We start from the raw sequence: 12515 nt of genomic DNA on the forward strand, positions 1-12515 counted from the left end.
GGCATGGTGGCACGTGCCTATAGTCCCAGCTACTCGGGAGGCTGAGGCAGGAGAATCGCTTGAACCCAAGAGGCGGAGGTTGCAGTGAGCCGAGATCACGCCACTGCACTCCAGCCTGGCTAACGGCGAGACTCTGTCCCAAAAAAAAAAGATACAAAAAAAAAATGAGCTGGGTGTGGTGGCGTGTGCCTGTAATCCCAACTACCTGGGAGACTGAGGCAGGAGAACCACTTGAACCCAGGAGGCCAGAGGTTGCAGTGAGTCGAGACTGCGCCATTGTACTCAGGCCTGGGCAACAGCATGAGACTCCATCTCAAAAAAAAAAAAAAAAAAAAGAGAGATAAAGAAAGAAAGAAGAAAAAAAAAAAAAAAGAAAACACCAAAGCACTGGTGGGTTCAGGAGCATAAAACTTTGGTTTTAGGGATTATCTAGAGCAATTCTTTTCTGTAATACCCTAGTTGAGGTCCTCAAACTTTCCTGTAATAGTCTAACCTTGTAATTGGTGTCTCTCTCTTCATCTTTGACCCTTTTAATTCATCCTCCACGTTGCAGCCACAGTGATCTTTCTACAACACAGATCTGATCACGTCTTGCTGCCTTCAGGATAAGGTCCGAAGTTCACATGTTCTACCAAGGCCCTTGACTCCTGAGACCAGACGGACCTTCAAATCTTGTCTCTCTTCACCCTCACCCTCTTCTACATTCCTCTGACAATATTCCCCAGAGATGCAACAGACTTACTCCAATCGGCCAAAGGAATTCCAGTTTCAAGGGCTAGCTCAAATGTCATCTCTTCAATTAAATCTAACCTGACTCAATCATTTCCCCTAGGATATTAGTTTCTCTTCCATACTTCAAAACACCTTAGTGCAGTATTACATTCATTACCCTGACTTGTATTCATTTACAGAGACTGAGAGACCATCATGGTGAGGGATAGATTTGGATTTCTCATAACCCTCTCTGTCCTTAGTTATCACAGCAGAAGTCAGGGGACCCAGAAAAAAAAAAAAAAGTTTAAGCCTTGTGCAGTGGCACGTTCCTGTAATCCAAGCACTTTGGTTGGCCAAGGCAGGAGGATCGCTTGAGCCCAGGAGTTGGAGACCAGCCTGGGCAAGATGGTGAGATACTACCCCTAAAAAAAAAAAAATTTTTTTTTTTTTTTTAAATTAGCCAGGTGTGGTGGGACTGTAGTCCCAGATTCCTAAAGAGGCTGAGGTGGGAGGACCGCTTGAGCCCATGATGGCATCACTTCACTCTAGCCTGGGCAACAAAACAAGACTCTGTCTCAAAAAAAAAAAAAAAAAACTTTACTTAAAGAATGAATGCTCTGGCCGGGCGCGGTGGCTCAAGCCTGTAATCCCAGCACTTTGGGAGGCCGAGACGGGCGGATCACGAGGTCAGGAGATCGAGAGACGATCCCGGCTAACACGGTGAAACCCCGTCTCTACTAAAAAATACAAAAAAACTAGCCGGGCGAGGTGGCGGGCGCCTGTAGTCCCAGCTACTCGGGAGGCTGAGGCAGGAGAATGGCGTAAACCCGGGAGGCGGAGCTTGCAGTGAGCTGAGATCCGGCCACTGCACTCCAGCCTGGGTGACAGAGCAAGACTCCGTCTTAAAAAAAAAAAAAAAAAAAAAAAAAGAATGCTCTTAGACCAGGTGTGGTGGCTCACGCTTGTAATCCCAGCACTTTGGGAGGTCAAGGCAGGTGGATCACCTGAGGTTAGAAGTTCGAGACCAGCCTGGCCAACATGGTGAAACCCTGTCTACTAAAAATACAAAAATTAGCCAGGTGTGGTGGCATGCACCTATAATCCCAGCTACTCAGGACGCTGAGGCAGGAGAATCGCTTGAACCCGGAGGGTGCAGGTTGCAGTGAGTCAAGATCGTGCGACTGCACTCCAGCCTGGGCAACAAGAGCGAAACTCCATCTCAAAAAAAAAAAAAAAAAAATCGAATGATCTTCCTTTATAAACACACAGTGAGCTCCTGGAAGAGCCCAAGTGAGACCTGGGTCATCTGATACCCAGATCAGGGCACTGCTTTCTGAGGCTACTGATTCTGCCTGTTCTCCATGGCCATCCAGCTGGATGGCTCCTCACTGACCTGGACTTTGAAACATCAGTATGGTGACAGGCATTTGCAAAAGCAGGAACCCAAACTGCTGTCTCTAAGGAGAGCCTCTGTGCCTGTCCTAAGGAAGTGCTTTGATTCCCAAGGGCTTTGAGCTGCACTGTAGGCGGCCACAGAGCAGGTGAGTCATCCCAGCCCACACCCGTTCTCTGCTGAAGGGCCCTAGCATCTGTCTGTCTTGGGTGTGATGGGAAATAGGTGCTCTGAACTGACTGGGGTCCCAGGGAGGGAGGACTGCCATTATGGCCAAGGTCTCCCTCATCCCCAGTGGTGAACACAGGAGGAGTGATGGCCTTCGTTGATCAGAACAAACATAAAGGGACTTGGGAGCACAAGTGGTGGCCTCAGAAAAGCTGCAGCATGTGATAAAAGTCAAAGGACACAGCTCACCACTCTGCTGGGCCCCATCTGGAGAGTCGAATACGTGGGGTCTGGGGGGCCTTTTACCTAAGCAGCCTGTTCTCCACTGCCTGCCCTCATTGGTGCCTCTTCACTTCCCCACATTCGAAGCTCTCTTGCCAGACGCAGTGGCTTATGCCTCTAATCCCAGCACTTTGGGAGGACAAGACATGTGGATTAACTGAGGTCAGGAGTTCGAGAGTACCCTGGTCAACATGGTGAAACCCTGTTTCCACTAAAAATACAAAAATTAGCTAGGCATGGTGGCGCGTGCCTGTAGTCCCAGCTACTCGGGAGGCTGAGGCAGGAGAATCACTTGAACCTGGGAAGTGGAGGTTGCGGTGAGCCAAGATCACACCACCGCACTCCAGCCTGGGTGATAGAGTGAGACCCTGTCTCAAAAAAAAAAAAAAAAAAAAAAAAATCGAAGCTCTCAAGGAAAACACAAGGAATTTCTCCCTAGGAGTGCCCTACTATCACCCTAGACTCAACCAGGACATTTATCATACAGCTGAATATTGGTTTTTTTTTTTTTTTTTTTTTTTTGAGACGGAGTCTCGCTCTGTCGCCCAGGCTGGAGTGCAGTGGCCGGATCTCAGCTCACTGCAAGCTCTGCCTCCCGGGTTCACGCCATTCTCCTGCCTCAGCCTCCTGAGTAGCTGGGACTACAGGCGCCCACCACCGCGCCCGGCTAGTTTTTTGTATTTTTTAGTAGAGACGGGGTTTCACCAGGTTAGCCAGGATGGTCTCGATCTCCTGACCTCGTGATCCGCCCGTCTCGGCCTCCCAAAGTGCTGGGATTACAGGCTTGAGCCACCGCGCCCGGCCTGAATATTGTTTTTAAGCAAAGTTAACATGTAAAGTAGAGGAAGACATCTTCACTTTACAAACCCTTTTCCCCATAAAGGGCTCCCCTGATGTGTGTATTCACTGGCGGCTTGCTAGTTTAAGGTCCTGGAGAGATTCGGGTACTAATGCAGAATAATCCCTGCCTCCCACAACAAGGAAAATTAATTACATGCCCAGATTACTGTAACATGGGGAGTAATGTAAGAAATCCTTCAGGGAAGGGTAACAAAGGTAAGTTTGGGAATCCGGAGGCAAATGAGATCCAAGGGAGACAATGGCGGAGGTGGCATTTGAACTGGGCTTGGATGTTGCCATTTAGAAACAGATGAAATGGCCTCCCAGATGGAGGAGCCATCAGCAGCAAAGGAATAGATGGATGGAAGTTGACAGACGATGGACGGAATGAAATGTTAGGCACTCCACGTGGAAACCCACAAGGGTGAGCTGAGACTGCACCTTCCACACACCCGAGCCCCAGGGATACAGGTAACGGCCCAAGGAAAAGGCTCTGACTCACAAAGGTACAAGTTAAACCCAAATCCTGCAGCAGCAGGGTTTATTCTTTCTTTGTTTTTCAAGACAGGGTCTTGCTCTGTCGCCCAGGCTGGAGCACAGTGGCCCGATCACGGCTCACTGCAGCCTCGACCTCCCGGGCTCAAGTGATACTTCCACCTTGGACTCCCAGGCAGCCAGGACTAAAGGCGTGCACCACCATGCCCAGTTAATTTTTTATTTTTATTTTCATTTTGAGACGGAGTCTTGCTCTGTCCCCCATGCTGGGGTGCAGTGGCACAATCTCGGCTCATTGCAAGCTCCGCCTCCCTGGGTTCAGGCCATTCTCCTGCCTCAGCCTCCAGAGTAGCTGGGAGGACAGGCGCCCGCCACCGCGCCCAGCTAGTTTTTTGTATTTTTAGTAGAGACGGGGTTTCACCGTGTTAGCCAGGATGGTCTCGATCTCCTGACCTTGTGATCCACCCGTCTCGGCCTCCCAAAGTGCTGGGATGACAGGTGTGAGCCACCGCGCCCGGCCAAATTTTTTATTTTTTTATTTTTTTGAGGTGGAGTCTCGCTTTGTCACCCAGGGTGGAGTGCAGTGGGGTGATCTCCGCTTACTGCGAGCTCGGCCTCCCAGGTTCACACCATTCTCCTGCCTCAGCCTCCCGAATAGCTGGGACCACAGGCGCCCGCCACCATGCCCGGCTAATTTTTTGTATTTTTAGTGGAGATGGGGTTTCACCGTGTTAGCCAGGATGGTGTCGATTTCCTGACCTCATGATCCACCTGCTTGAGCCTCCCAAAGTGCTGGGATTACAGGCGTGAGCCACTGCGCCTGGCCAAGCCCAGCTAAATTTGTTTTTAATTTTTTGTAGAGATGGGGATCTCACTGTTGCCCAGGCATAGGGTTTATTCTGAGTGTGAAGTGTGTCAGAATGGACTTTGGGATTAGACCAGAGTTCAAATGCCAGCTCCCCTCTTAACAGCTGTGTAATCTTCCACACGTTCCCTAACCAGTCTTAGTTTTCTCAGCTGTGAGCTCTCTGCCTTTTTTACCTAATAAATTGCTATGAAATTAAATGAGATCTAGATATGAAGCATCTGGCACAGCATGTCAGGCACATAGCATGTGATCAATATATATCCGGTTCCTTTTCTATGCTTGAGGGGCTTAGATTATGAACAACAACTGAAAGACTTCATGGGACCCTCTAGGAAAGAAGAGGCCAGTAAAAAGGGGAAAAGGCAGTAAAGCAAGAGGAAGGCATCGAAGAAATGGCTCGGCGCTTTCCAGCAGAGGTTTCTGCTCCACAGCAGGCCACTTGCAGGGTGCTGGTGAAACACTCACCAAACTGGTTGTTGGTTCATCCCTGAACACTGTGTTCCAGCAGCAGCACCAGTAATGCAATTAGCAGAACTGAGCTCGTGGGTGGAACCGTGGGGATGAGTTGAGCAGCGAGAGAGGTAGCACCTTGGGCTCCTGCCCAGACTGTGGGGGTATTAGGAATCAAAGGGTGGGTAAAGATGGCTTCAGAGAGACTGTTTTTGTTTGTTTGTTTGTTTTGAGACAGAGTCTCACTCTGTTGTCCAGGTGGGAGTGCAGTGGTGCAATCTCGGCTCACTGCAACCTCCGCCTCCCAGGCTCAAGCAATTCTCCTGCCTCAGCCTCCCAAGTAGCTGGGATTACAGGTGCCCGCTACCACACCCGGCTAATTTTTGTATTTTTAGTAGAGACAGGGTTTCGCCATGTTGGCCAGGCTGGTCTCAAACTCCTGACCTCAGGTGATCCGCACACCTTGGGATTACAGGTGTAAGCCACCATGCCCAGCCTAGACTTTTTTAATTCCAAAAGCTAACCTCCACTAGGAAAGTCAAGCACAAGTCCAAGGGTTTTTTTCAGACTTTCATGCCTGCCCTTTTAACCTGAAGAAGCTGGCCTATTACAAGCTGACAGGAGACATAGCAAAAGGCATAGGGCTCATCTCTGCAGAGACCCTCCGAGTCCCATGGAGAAGACGCCCCGCTAAGGCTCCTCAGGGAGGTTTGCCATCTAACCCTATATATGTCTGCTCCTCATTCATTCATTCATTCCACAAACATTCACAGGGGAACTACTATTCACCAGATAAGACTCTGGATGGGAAGATGTCAGCTTAGCTGTCCATACCTCCGTCCCTCAAGCTGTTTCACTAGTCAGTTTCTTTATCTGTCCAATGGAGGAAACCGGGTTTATGGGAAGACGCAATGAGATAATGGACATGCGTGACACAGACTAAGTGCTCAAGAAATGTAAACTATTTTTACGGTAATAGAAGCAAGGTTGCCTGTGATGCTGGATATCTTTCATTTGCGTCTTCAGGTACGTTCCTCCTTTTCCATCGTGCACTGCACCCTGGAATCGGTCAGTATGCCGTGCATCAAGATGCTCTTGGCCTCTGACTGCCAGCTGGGTTTGGTCCATGTGGAGTCTGGAACCAAAACCAGAGGGAGGGAGAAGGTGGAGACAGGGTTTGGTTTTTATTCCTCCACGTCCCTTTTTGAGTTCCTTGACTTAAAGTCCCAGCTCTAATAAGCCTGCCCTCCACACAGCCTGCCTCCAGGTGCAGAGGTGGTAAGATCCCACTGTCACCAGCCCCAGAATATTCCACGTTCCATAGCAGTTTCCCTATATCCTACCTCAAAGCCCCCACTTTAAATGTCCCCAATTTAATCCGTTTTCTGCTGGATCCTGACTAATACACAGGGTGTAGAACAAGGGCAGGCCTGGGAATCGGGAGACCTGAATTTAAGTCTCATCTTTGCCACCAGCTCCCTCTGTGACCCTGGGTCACATTTTTCCATTTCCAGGCCTCAAGTTTCCTCACCTTGAAAATGAGTGGGTTGGGGCTGGGCGCGGTGGCTCATGCTTGTAATCCCAGCCCTTTGGGAGGCTGAGGTAGGAGTATTGCTTGAGGCCAGGAGTTTAAGCCTGGACAACACAGTGAGACCTTGTCTCTAAAAAAAAAAAAAAAAACCGGCCGGGCGCGGTGGCTCAAGCCTGTAATCCCAGCACTTTGGGAGGCCGAGATGGGCGGATCACGAGGTCAGGAGATCGAGAGACGATCCCGGCTAACACGGTGAAACCCCGTCTCTACTAAAAAAATACAAAAAAATAGCCGGGCGAGGTGGCGGGCGCCTGTAGTCCCAGCTACTCGGGAGGCTGAGGCAGGAGAATGGCGTAAACCCGGGAGGCGGAGCTTGCAGTGAGCTGAGATCCGGCCACTGCACTCCAGCCTGGGTGACAGAGCAAGACTCCGTCTCAAAAAAAAAAAACAAAAAACAAACAAAAAAAAAACACAACATATATATATACACACACACACACACACAGATAGATAGATAGATAGATAGATAGATAGATAGATAGATAGATAGATAGATAGATAGATAGGCAGTCACAGTTACACACACACACAAATGAGTGGATTGGACTACATGGCTCTTTCATGATCCAATTCCCTGCCACTTCTGGGTGTTAAGTTACAGGAGGAGGACACAGATGAGAATAAAAGCTCCCTAGTGAAGAGGGCAAGGATGGTCAGGTTGGCCACTAAGCAGCTCTCCCCACCCTCCACCCTTGTATCAGCTCATTCTTACCCAGAAGTCACCTAACTCCTTTCCAAGGACTTTCCTTCTCCTCTCAAGTCATCAGGGTACCAGATGCCTAAATGATCTCCACTCCAAAGCAACAGCCAAGAAAACCCAGGAAATTAAAAATAAATTCCTTTTCCTTTCAGTAACTCACTGCCCAGCCCTGGGTTAGCTGCAGAGGTCCCTTCCCAGGTTCCAGTATACCCAGGGGGCCAAACAGGGAAGCCATTCCACGCTGCCACCAAAACAATCTCACAGGGAGTGATCTGTCTCTGCCCTGGGAAACGCTGGGGACACAGCTGGCTTGCAGGGCAGAGGGAGTGACCGAAACCAGCATCCTGTCAGAAGACATGCAATGCCCTGCATTGAGATCCCTGTCACTGGGCAGGTTTCAAAGAGAGGCCAGGCGGGTACAGTGGCTCATACCTGTAATCCCAGCACAGAGGCTGCGGCGGGAGAATTGCTTGAGATAAGAAGTTTGAGACCAGCCTGGTGACAGAGCGAGAAGCCCAATTTATTGTATTTTTGAGACGGAGTTTCACTCTTGTTGCCCAGGCTGGAGTGCACGGGCATGATCTCGGCTCACTGCAGCCTCCACCTCCTGTTTTTAAGCGATCTTCCTGTCTAAGCCTCCTGAGTAGCTGGGACCACAGGTTTATGCCTCCATACCTGGCTAATTTTGTATTTTTAGTAGAGACGGGTTTTACCATGTTGGTCAGGCTGGTCTCGAACTCCCAATCTCAAGTGATCCACCTGCCTTAGCCTCCCAAAATACTGGGATTACAGGCGTGAGCCACCACGCCCAGTCAAGTTTTTTGTTGTTTTTGTGTTTGAGACAGAGTCTCGCCTTGTCGGGCAGGCTGGAGTGCAGTGGTGTGATCTCATCTCACTGCAGCCTCGACCTCCCGGCTTCAAGCAATTCTCCTGGCCTCAGCCTCGAGGAGCTTCGACTACAGGCGAACGCCACCACGCCCGGCTAATTTTTGTATTTTTAGTAGAAACAGGGTTTCACTTATATTGGCCAGGCTGGTCTCAAACTCCTGACTTTGTGATCCGCCCGCCTCGGCGTCTCATAAGAGCTGGGATTACAGGCATGAGCCACCAAGCGCCGAGTTAGCAAAAATTCTTTTAAATAAAAAATTAAGTTCGGGCGGGGTGGCTCAAGCCTGTAATCCCAGCACTTTGGGAGGCCGAGACGGGCGGATCACGAGGTCAGGAGATCAAGACCATCCTGGCTAACACGGTGAAACCCCGTCTCTACTAAAAATACAAAAAAACTAGCCGGGCGAGGTGGCGGGCGCCTGTAGTCCCAGCTACTCGGGAGGCTGAGGCAGGAGAATGGCATAAACCTGGGAGACAGAGCTTGCAGTGAGCTGAGATCCGGCCACTGTACTCCAGCCTGGGTGACAGAGCGAGACTCCGTCTCAAAAGAAAAAAAAAAAAAAAAAATTAGCCAGGCGTAATGATGCACACCTGTTGTCCCAGCTACTGGGAAGGCTGGAGCAGGAGGATCACTCCAGCCTGGGAGTTTGAGGCTGCAGTGAGCTGAGATCGGGCTACTACTGCCTTCCAGCCTGGGCGACAGAGCAAGACTCCGTCTCAAAAAAGATAAAAAAAAGTAAAAATAAATCAGCCGGGCATGGTGGCGCGCGCCTGTAATTTCAAGTACTCGGGAGGCTGAGGCGGGAGGATCACCTGAGCCCAGGGAGTTCGAGTCTCAAAAAAGAAAAGAAAAAAAAAAGGAAGGGAGGGAGGGAGGGAGGGAGGGAGGGAGGAAGGAAGGAAGGAAGGAAGGAAGGAAGGAAGGAAGGAAGGAAGGAAGGAAGGAAGGAAGGAAGGAAGGAAGGAAGGAAGGAAGGAAGGAAGGAAGGAAGGAAGGAAGGAAGGAAAAGAGAGGTTAATGAGTACTTGATCCTCGAGGGTAAGGCCTTTTCGGTTCCTAAAATGACTGATTCAGGGACGGAGGGAGAGGCTAATGACTACTTGATCCTGGAGCGTAAGGCCTTTTCAGTTCCTAAATTGCCTGATTCAGGGAACCCCAGGAGCCACAAGAGTCATTCTATTCAGATGATGACCCTCCCTGACCCTCCAGGTTTCGGGAGTTTTCATTCGCCCTAACGGCTGCCCTTCCGTTTTCAATTACAGGAGGAGAGGGCGGTTCGTTTCTGGCGGGGAAGGGAGGTGACATTCCGGTTGGAGAATCTCCTAAAACTCTCATTTCCTGTCTGCCCTGGGCGCTGGCCTCAGGTGGAAACCTCACCCCAATAACTGAGGGCAGCAGTCGGCCTTGGGTGTTCCTTCCGTCTCCCGTGTCTCCAGAACCTCGCGGACTCAATAGGAAGTCACTGCGCAAGTTCAGGGCTTTTTCGGTCCCGATCGAGGATCTGGAGATCTCGGGGCTTCCCGGTCGTCCGCCCCACTGCCCACGAGGCGGACCGACCTGCGGGGTGAGGCACGGGCAGCGCACGGCAGCCTGGGCCTCGGCCTCCTGGCGCCCTCCCAATCGCGCGGTGACGGCGAGAGGACAGAGGTTCGCTGCCCTCCCCACCCCACAGGCAGCGCCCGCAAGGCCCGGGAGCTGAGTCCGCGGCATGAGGCGGAGAAGGCTGGGAGCGGCTTCCTCAGCTGAGGGGGCAGGGCTGGCCCTGGCGGCCACGGAGCTTGCGCGCCGCTGGGCTCGGAACCCAGGGACGCAAGCCAGCGCTGGGAGAGGGCGGAGGGGCGGCTCTGCCATCCGGCTCAGGCAGTGGGCGCCTGCCCGCCCCGCCCCGCCCCGCCCCGCCCCGCCCCGCCCCCAGCGCCGAGGCGCCGCCCGCCCCGAGGCTTTCCCGAGCGTAGCGCTCAGGCAGCGCCACCGCTACGCGTCTGCGCCTGCGCTGACCTCAGCCCCGGACTCGGTCCGAAGAGGGCGGCCTGGAGGGGGCGGGGCCGAGCCCGAAGGGAAGGCGGTGCGCATGCGCGAGGCGAGCTGGCCGGTGGGCAATGTGGCACTGCTGAGTGGTCGCGGAATCGATCCCTGTCCGCAGGGTCGGGGACAGCGTGTGAGGATCTGGGCGCGAAGGACAAGGCCAGATTCAGCCAGGTGCCCACTTTCCCCACCGTCATGATCCTGGTCCAGAACTGCCCTGCCCCGGGTCTCAGTTTCCCCACTAAGGAGAGGACGCGTGCCGCGGAAATCTGAGGCCCTCCCCAGCCGCGACGTTTTCCTTCAGACGAAGGAAGAGTGGCCGGACCCGGCCGTGGTCACCGAAGCCTCCAGTCCTGTCCTCGCACGGATGCCGGAAGCCCGTCCACGCCGCGCGGGGAGCGGCGGTCCGGGTCCCCCTACAGCCTGGGGGCCCTGTCACCGCGATCTTAATTGATTCCCAAAGGATTCAGAGAAAGGACACATTGGCGCCTGCCTGGGGCGGGCGGGGTCCCCCGGCGAGGCCAGGCCGATGGGGTGGATGGGCTTCTGCTCACGACCGCCTTGTGGGGCGCTGGCATCGAATTGGAGTGGGGCAGCATCGGGGGAGGACAGAGACCCCATGCAGCAGGCCCAGGGGCAGGCGCTCGGCTCCTGCGTGCCACGCTCCGGCCTCCCCAGATCGCCCCAGCACAGCTGCCTGCTGGATCTTCCCTTCTCAGAAACCTGCAGTGGCCTCAGACCCAGACTCCCTGGACTTCCCCTTAAGGCCCACTATTCCCTAATTCATCTCGTCTCACCTTGACTGCTCTTCCATTCCCTTATCCCGGCCATACACAGCGGTCTTCCTTTGCCTGCGTCTGGGCGCCCTCGATCTTCCCCTGTGCTCCATCCCCCTAATCTGTGACCCACCAAACGTGCCCATCCCTCAAAGTGTAGCTAAAACTCCACTCCTTCTCCAACCAAACTTCCTAGCCCCTTAGTGTGTCTCAGTATTCTCAGAAGAGCCCTGAGGTTGTGTCAATTGATTCTTCTCAATAGACAGAATCCATTACATAATTTAACAATTTATATACATTGATCAGGCTTTGCAAATAATTATATTTGCAAACGAGAAAGAAAGTTCTTTGCCGGACCCATGTATCCTGATTTACAATTGTGCGCTGTATCCTTTACTAGATGGCTGCACCCCCCAGGTGAGAGACTATGCCTTAATATGCAGAGTATCTAAATTGTTTTGGAATCCTGGTGAGAAAAAAATTCCGAAGTTTGGAGAAAATGGAAATATAACAAATCTTTTTGCACTCTTCACAATACAAAATCTCATCTTTTAGTGTGTCTGAAAAATATACAGTGCACAATTTGCTGTCAGCTCCAGATTACCACAAATCAATGCGATGGATACAGTAGAAAGGATATTGGGATGGGTAGGAAACTGGCCTTTTGGTGTGGTTTGTCTTGCATTAGCAGAGTGAATTCAGGCCGAACTCAGGCAAAACTGCACCTCTGTAGATGCAGTTTCCCCATGTTAGATTTGGGTTTAGGAATAGGAAATATCCCTGCCCCCATCTACTTTACAACATCATGGTAAAGATCAAATATGAAAGGGAGATGGAGTTAACATTTTTTTTAAAGTATTTTTTGGTCAGGAAAAATCCTCAATAAATTTTCTAACAAAAATTACTTTTAATATATACATATATATATATTGAGACAAGAGTTTCGCTCTGTCACCCAGGCTGGAGTGCAGTGGTGCGATCTCGGCTCACTGCATCCTCCACCTCCCAGGCTTAAGCAATTCTCTTGCTTCAGCCTACGAGTAGCTGGGACCACCGGCACACACCACCACGCCCAGCTAATTTTTGTATTTTTGGCAAAGACGGGGTTTCGCCATGTTGACCAAGCTGGTCAGCATTCTACAGACAACCTCATGTCACACCATACTACTCTCAGTTTCTATTTGTTTTGTTTTTTAACTGAGACAGGTTCTTGCTCTGTTGCCCAGGCTGGAGTGCAGTGGTGGGATCATGGCTCACTGCAGCCTCTACGACCCCGGCTCAAGCGATCCTTCAACCTCAGCCACCTGAGTAGCTGGGACTACAG

General features: G+C 51.6%; 1 long non-coding RNA gene across 5 annotated transcripts in view; it reads right to left on the bottom strand.

Moving 5' to 3' along the window:
- LOC105467850 (uncharacterized) overlaps positions 1-10189 on the bottom strand; it is a 51846-nt gene extending 41657 nt beyond the window's left edge. For 3 of the 5 annotated variants that reach the window (XR_011616268.1, XR_011616267.1, XR_011616270.1), the window contains exons 1-2: positions 9768-10189; positions 6182-6345 (exon numbers count right to left, since the gene is read on the bottom strand). This is a non-coding gene — a long non-coding RNA (uncharacterized lncRNA). The remainder of the gene's footprint in view (positions 1-6181; positions 6346-9767) is intronic. The other 2 variants (XR_011616271.1, XR_011616269.1) reach the window with 1 other exon arrangement.
- Between the last annotated feature and the right edge of the window lie 2326 nt (positions 10190-12515).

The sequence above is a fragment of the Macaca nemestrina genome, chromosome 18 (assembly GCF_043159975.1).
Source record: "Macaca nemestrina isolate mMacNem1 chromosome 18, mMacNem.hap1, whole genome shotgun sequence".
Lineage (NCBI taxonomy): Eukaryota > Metazoa > Chordata > Mammalia > Primates > Cercopithecidae > Macaca > Macaca nemestrina.